General features: G+C 40.4%; 1 pseudogene across 1 annotated transcript; it reads left to right on the forward strand.

The window, feature by feature from the left end:
- Nucleotides 1–6,041: 6,041 nt before the first annotated feature.
- LOC308248615 (peptidyl-prolyl cis-trans isomerase A-like) lies at nucleotides 6,042–6,538 on the forward strand (annotated as a pseudogene). The gene has a single exon. The product of its transcript is annotated as a peptidyl-prolyl cis-trans isomerase A-like (transcript).
- Nucleotides 6,539–7,509: the final 971 nt, after the last annotated feature.

Consider the following 7,509-nt stretch of genomic DNA (forward strand, 5'->3'; position numbering starts at 1 on the left):
ATAATGATGTTTTCATAAATATGACAAAGTTTCATTGAATTATTTTCTCAAATAATAGTGAGTACCAATAATTTTTTGATATGTTTAATCTTAGTTTTCTGATGATTTGAAAGTACATGTTTTCATTTATTTTTATAATAGTGCCATAAGATATGGAGTAGGCAGATATTGATTCCCAATAACCCAAAATTATTTTAATCATATTTATACAGAGAATAACAGTAGTAATACACATGTTAATATAGATCATAATATGTGAAAATGTAAACCTCAATGTAGAATGTATTCTGTCGCCCTGGCAATCGATTCTGCTACTTTGTATTTGATAGTCCTTATAGATTTTCATGTTTTCAGTTACTTCTTTCCTCCTAATGCATTACACAAAATGCCGAGCAGAGTTTAGAATATCCATCTCACATAATTGGTATTATAAATATCATTGAAATTGATAATTATTTCCTTGAGATAGTAAAGGTACCAGAATATCCTCCACAGAGTTCACTTTTGGAAAGTGTTAATTTCCCCTTACTTTTTATTTTAATTTATTAATTACTAATTATTTTATTTAAACAAGGATGGGAAAACGTTCAGAAGGTAGTATGTATTCTCATGAACAGCAATTAGGAAATTGAAATAAAAATTTAAAAGCTTCATGTGGTTGGAAATGGCAAAATGTGCCCTACTAAATTAGCAATTTGTCAACTTCGAAATTAATTCAGTGGAACCAATGAATCTCGCCTGAGTGACTGCTAGATGATCTATTTTTAAATAAGTCAACGAAATGAGTCTAATCACAGACCTAACAAAACCTAGATATTATTTCTACCTTCTCCTGAAACTTGCTACTACTTCGCAAAGTTGACCAAACTTTAATGGAGAAAACAACCGGTCTACTCTTTCCCCAAAGAAGTTGTCCTTTTCGTTTGGGATTGAGGCATGTTTCCTTTATTGCAAAGGGCAGTTCATATTGAGGCTGTCATTTATATTGATGTTCTTTTTTCAAAATGACACCTCCATGTAATTTTTTTCTGCAGAAAAATTGGACTTCAGTGTTCAGGGTCATTGGTAAGAGATCTTTCACTGATTCAAAATTCATTTAAAATTTTTAGAAAGAAGGGGAAAAAAACAGAATAAAAACTCCCCAAGAGAGGTAATCTGCACTTTCTGTGGGAAAACCTAGTGCATTTTACATAGGCTCACCAAATAGAAGACAAGTTTTTTTTTCCTTTGCGAGTTTAACAACACACGAGGATTTCTTTCTCTAGGATTTTGTGAAAACTTACAATTATCATAGGACTGAGTGTAGTTTGTTTGCTCCCCACAAAAGCAGAGATGATTTTTATTGACCAATCTTTGATCCGAGAGATTAAAGAAAGTACTGCATGAGCAGCTAGAAGGATAACACCACGGGGGTCAATAGGCTTTACTGCTATTGGAAATGAAAGTGAATCATTCCATTGGGAGATGGGGTAATTTAGCATTCTTATGGGGAATTCAAGACTCTTTCTTTTCTCCCATTTTTTGGAAAAAAAATATTCAACTTATGAATAGATTTCTCCATGACTTAATATCATGGCCACCATGAGGTTATTTGGAGGGCACTAAATTCACCAACATAATTCTGTACTGTGCTTTTTAGCCCAAATGGCCTGGGTGTCACATTCGCACACCCTTGATTGAAATGTCTCTAGTAGACTTTTGGAATGCAGTCCGAAGGCTTAGTGACTCAATATTTTCACAGTGAATACATTTCCAATCTCATAGAAAGTTGCCACTAACTATTACAGAGGTTATGTCTCTTTCAGCTTTCTTCTGAAATACTGTGAATTTAGCAAAATTCAAGCTGATTTTTGAGAAAACAGGACATCATATCTACACACTGTCAGTATTTGCCACTATAATATGGTCTGTTAAAGGTAAAACTATCCAGCCTACCATCTTTGAACTGATAGTCTATAAAATAGTTACCTTTTTTCTTATTGTCATAAATAGAAGGGTAATTTTCCCTCTCTCTTTTTATTATGAGCCAGGAAATAACAATTGGAAGTATAACATCTGGTATGATTGTGACCAGGGATAATGCTGAAATATCATTGTTTATAGAATACTAGAGGCCTGGTGCATGAAATTCTTGCACGGGTGGGGTCCCTAGGCCTGGCTGGCTGATCAAACTCCCCATCTCATCCTTCCCTTACTGCCCACACCCCCCCACTGTGTCGTTCCCTGCCTCCACACCCCCCCTCCACTCCCCCTACTCCTTCCCTCACTGCCCGCGTCTGCCACCACCCATCCCTGGTTCCCTGACCCAGCCCAGGGCCCAGCTCGGGGGAGGGACAGAGAAGTTGGCTGGTAGTCTGGGGGCAACTCCTGTGTTGAGCGTCTGCCCCCTAGTGGTCAGTGTGCAGCATAGCGACCAGTTGTTCTGGTCTTTCTGCCATAACGGTCACTTAGGCTCACCAGCACTACTGAGGTCTGACAAAAATGTTCAGATTATGCTTTTTAATTTCCTTGAAATGTTGCCAAGGAAATATTGAATCATCTGGTTGTTTTTCTCTTCCAATTTGCTAAAGACATATTTAAGGCTCAGGGCAATTTATCTTAGCTATTGACTGATTATTTTTAACAGAGTTATTGTTTGCAAATTTAAAATGTCATTGCTCTTCTTTCTATAAAGTCTTTAGCTAGGAGACAGGTCTCTCATAGTGATTTCAATAATTTATTACCTAGAGCCATCCTGTTTTAGTTCCATTGGTTTCTAAAGCTGATTTAGCATTGAGATTATATTAACAAACTTAAAAGTTTTGGTTAAAATTACTATTTCCTCTCATCTCAAGGCAACTGTCCATGTTGCTTTCCTTGGCAAGAGTATACAACTAGATTCTAAACATCATGCTTAACCCTTATTGAAGTATTCCATTTCAATTTAAAGTTGTGATTAATACTAAGCATAATTCTCTTCTTCTTGGGGGAAAATCACATTTGTTAATATTCACAGGAATATACTGTTGTAAGTTTACATGGAGGGATATGATTTCCCCCCACTTTTTCTAGCATACAATTATCTCTCCCAACACCATTCAGTAAATTGCTCTTGGCCATACCAAATGGTGTCCAAGTGGTTAGAAATAGTGTATACTTCATTTTAAAGTGTTCACTTTGGTTATTAGTAAGAATCTATTCAATGACAAAGTCTGCTTCATTAAGTGTTGTTAATATATTAAACTTGACCAATGACATAATTAAAATTAATAAAAATAATAAATGATCTAGGAGACTGAGTTTTTTTCCTAAACCAAGCATTGATTTATCTTTGACCTGAGACAAATCAACCCATTTGAATCAGGTATATGTAAGTTAGGAAGAACCTTTTGTTTTGATGAGAAACCCAAGTAATATTTTACTAAAAGTTGCAAAAGATTTCTCTTTCTTAATCTGGGGCAACTTCTGATTGCTCTGTACCATTAGGCTAAAGTATCTAGTACCTCTATCTAGCTATGTGATCTGGGCTCAAATCAATTATTGCTGTATGCTTGATCTGAAAGCCAAAAAGCAGTATGGAGTTAATTTTAGTATTATAGATTCGTTTGAATTCCTGGTGCTAAAGTACAGTACTTACAGTAATTAAAATAATAATAATAATAATAATATCTAATATTCATTGTCTTTACTATTTACCTGCACATTGTCATTTGATCCTTAAGATAAACGTGAACTAATTCATGTATTGTATTCTCCCAAAATTCATACGTTGAAATCTAACCCCTAATGTGATGGTATTGGGAGGCAATTAGGTAATGGGGGTAGAATCCTCATGAATGGGATTAGTCCCCTTATATTAGAGGCCAAGAAGCCAGCTTACCCTCTAACCACATTTAGGGATACAAGGAAATGTCAGCAGTCTTCAAGCCAGAAGAAGACCGTCACCGGAACCTGGTCATGCTGGCACCTTGAACATGGATTTCTAGCCTTCAGAATGGTGAGAAATAAACGTTTGTTGTTTGAGGCACTCAGACTATGGTTATTTGTTATAGTAGCCTGCGCTGATTAAGTAAGTGTTAATCCATACTCATTTTATGGTTGAGGAAATCATAAAATACTAAGCACACCTAGAATTGGGATTCATATTCTGCTTTATTTGCCTCTACATTCCACTCTAAAAACCTTCTGCCATATTTTTTCCTTGGATTTGCACATAGTCCAGGCCCTTATATAATCTACACTGATTTCTCAAAAAAAGATTTTGGTCAACTAATTTCTTAGTGTTGCTATTCGTCAGTCAACTATTCTTTTTTGGAGTCTTGCCACTTGGGCAAGTGTTTGGGCAACTAATGACAATTTATTGTATTTTGCCATTAACCTCTAAAAGTGAGTATATAATAGAAAAATATTATTCTTATACAGTGTAGACTATTAAACCTAGAAAAACAATTGCGAAAAAGATGAAAATACGTGCTGAAAATAATGAATCTTAAGCTTCATTTGGAAGCTCATTGGACTTAAGCTGGCTGTCCATGAGTTTGAGTGGAAAGACAATATATATAATTATAGAATATATATGAAATGTTGGAAATACAGCACCAAAGACAGCTTCTAAAATTATGTTTATTTATAGTTCTTATATTTTAAAAAATTTGTTATGTTGCAGAAGTCATTTGATAATATACACTATATGTTTCAGATTTTCAGGTACTAATCTACACTAATAAAAGAGAAACATGCAAATTACCATCACTCCACTATGCCCAACAGCCAATCAGAGTGAGTATGCAAGTTAACATGAAAAGATGGCGACAGCCCTGCCCCCCAGCCGCTCCAGACCTGTGGGAGTCAGAGAAGTCCAGCCAGCGCCTGAGGCTGCCTGCAGCCAGGGAGACCAAGAAGCCACCTGCCCAGTGATCCCAGACCACAGCCAGCAGCAGAAGCCTCACATCCGCCTGCCCCACGTCCTGTGGGAGACGGAGAAACTGGGCCCCAGCACCTAAGGCTGGGTGCGGCCCAGGAGAAGAAGAAGCTGCCTGCCCAGTGATCCCAGGCTACAGCCAGCTGGAGAAGCCACCCGCCTCATGTCCGCCTGCCCCACGTCCTAGGGGAAATGGAGAAACCAGGCCCCAGCACCTGAAGCTGGCTGTGGCCCGGGAGACGAAGAAGCCGCCTGCCCCCTGATCCAGGCCACAGCCAGTAGCAGAAGCCTCATGTCCACCTGCCCCACGTCCTGGTAGAGATAGAGAAACCCGGCCCCAGTGCCTGAGGCTGGGTGCTGCCAGGAGACAAAGAAGCGCTTGCCCCATGATCCCAGGCTGCAGCCAGCTGGAGAAGTTGCCCACACTGCATCGCATGGAAGACGGAGAAGCCGTCCGCCTGCGGTCCAGGCGCCAGCACCTGCGGCTGGCTACAGCCTGGTAGACAGAGAAGCCACCCACCCCACAGTCCTGGGCACCAATAGCTGCGGCTGGCTGTGGCACAGGGAGATGGAGAAGCTGCCCACCCTTGGTCCTGAGTGCCAGCACTTGCAGCTGCAGCCCAGGCGAAGCCACCTGCCCACCATCCCCTGCAGCTACAGCCGGCCTGGAGGCCTATGGCTGACCAGAGGGAGGGAAGCCTGGACCCCGGTGCCTGTGGTTGGCTGGAGGAGGGAATCCTGGGGCAGTCAAGCCAGCAGGGGAGCAGTTATGGACAATCAGGCTGGCAGGCAGAAGCAGTTAGGGGCAATCAGGCAGGCAGGCGAGCGGTAAGGACCCAGCAGTTCTGGATTGTGAGAGGGATGTCTGACTGCTGGTTATCCCCTGAGGGGTCCCAGATTGGAGAGGGTGCAGGCCGGGCTGAGGGACACCCTCCCCCTCCCCATGCACGAATTTTGTGCACCGGGCCACTAGTTATGTATAAAAATAAGAGACTGGGTACAGTTTAAATGAACTTTACCTAAGAATAACTTATATTCCAAAAAGGGAAAAAATAACAACAACAGCAATAAAACACATACAAAAAAACAAATGGAGCCTGCTTTGCAGACGACACAGCCCCAGAGCTGCCCGTGACCAGCCATGGTGAACCCCACCATGTTCACCTTCAACATCGCCATCCACAGCGAGCACTTGGGCCGCGTCTCCTTCGAGCTGTTTGCAGACAAAATTCCAAAGACAGCAGAAAACTTCTGTGCTCTGAGCACTGGGGAGAGAGGATTTGGTTTTAAAGGTTCCTGCTTTCACAGAATTATTCCGAGATTTATGTGCCAGGGTGGTAACTTCACATGCCATATGGCACAGGCGGCAAGTCCTTCTATGGGGAGAAATTTGAGGGTGAAAACTTCATCCTAAAACATACAGGTCCTGGCATCTTGTCCATGGCCAATGCTAGACCTAACACAAACAGTTCCCAGTGTTTCATCTGCACTGCCAAGCCTCAGTGGTTGGATGGCAAGCATGTGGTCTTTGGCCACGTGACAGAAGGCCTGGATGTTGTGACAACTGTGGAGCGCTTTGGGTCCAGGAAAGGCAAGACCAGCAAGAAGATCACCATTGCTGACTGTGGACAACTCTAATAAATCTGACTTGTGTTTTATCTTAACCACCAGGCCATTCCTTCTGTAGCTCAGGAGAGCACCCCTTCACCCCAATTTTCTCGGAATGTTCTATAATCTTTGTGCTCTTGCCACAGTTCATTGGGTTCCATAATTTCCTTACCCCTTCCCAGTCTAACTGGATTGCAGAGTTAAGTTTATGATTATGAAATAAAAACTGAACAGTTGTCTGTCGAAAACAAAAACAAAACAAACAAACAAAAAAAACCCAAAAACAAATGGACTACAAGGCAACACCTGATTGTTTAATCAGATTTTGCCAAGGAATTAAAAGCTTAATAGAATACCTTCTAAATAAAGATTGCTGAAGATCTATTTTCCACTAGTTTCCCCCCATAGGGCCATTCTTTCCAGTGTCCTGTAATGGATAAGAGTTGGCCTCTAGAACACACAGACCTTGGTCAAATCCTTACTTATTAGCTGTTAAGCTATCAACACTAAGCAATCATGAACAAGTAACTTAATCTCTTTCCTCAATTCCCTTGGTTTGAAATAAGACTAATGTCACTTGCCAAACTGAGCTATTATTAAGATTAAATGAAATAATGTATAAATATGCTTATCATACAGGTTTTTGTACTTAATAAATATCAATTGTTTTCATCATTGTTGACATGAAATATAGAAATAAGACAAGGTCTTTGTCATAATAATTGAGATCATGGGGTCAGTGGGCATGGTTTGCACTTCTAAAGACTCACAGAAGTCGTTAAGTGAAAGAAGCAATAATTCTTCTCTGACTACTGAGACTGCCAGAGGAGAGGGCCTGGTTCTGTATCCATTTTAAAATACAGAGCCAGCCTTGCATCTTGGCAGTTAATGAGAATGGTGTTATCTACTTCAGAGGACCCTAGCTCAATTCCAATTGTTCGATTTCTTTTGCATCCCATTGCTAAATGTTATGACAATTTATAAAGGATTTAGGATGGTTT

Source organism: Plecotus auritus (genome assembly GCF_963455305.1).
Source record: "Plecotus auritus genome assembly, chromosome: 5".
In the NCBI taxonomy this organism is placed as follows: domain Eukaryota; kingdom Metazoa; phylum Chordata; class Mammalia; order Chiroptera; family Vespertilionidae; genus Plecotus; species Plecotus auritus.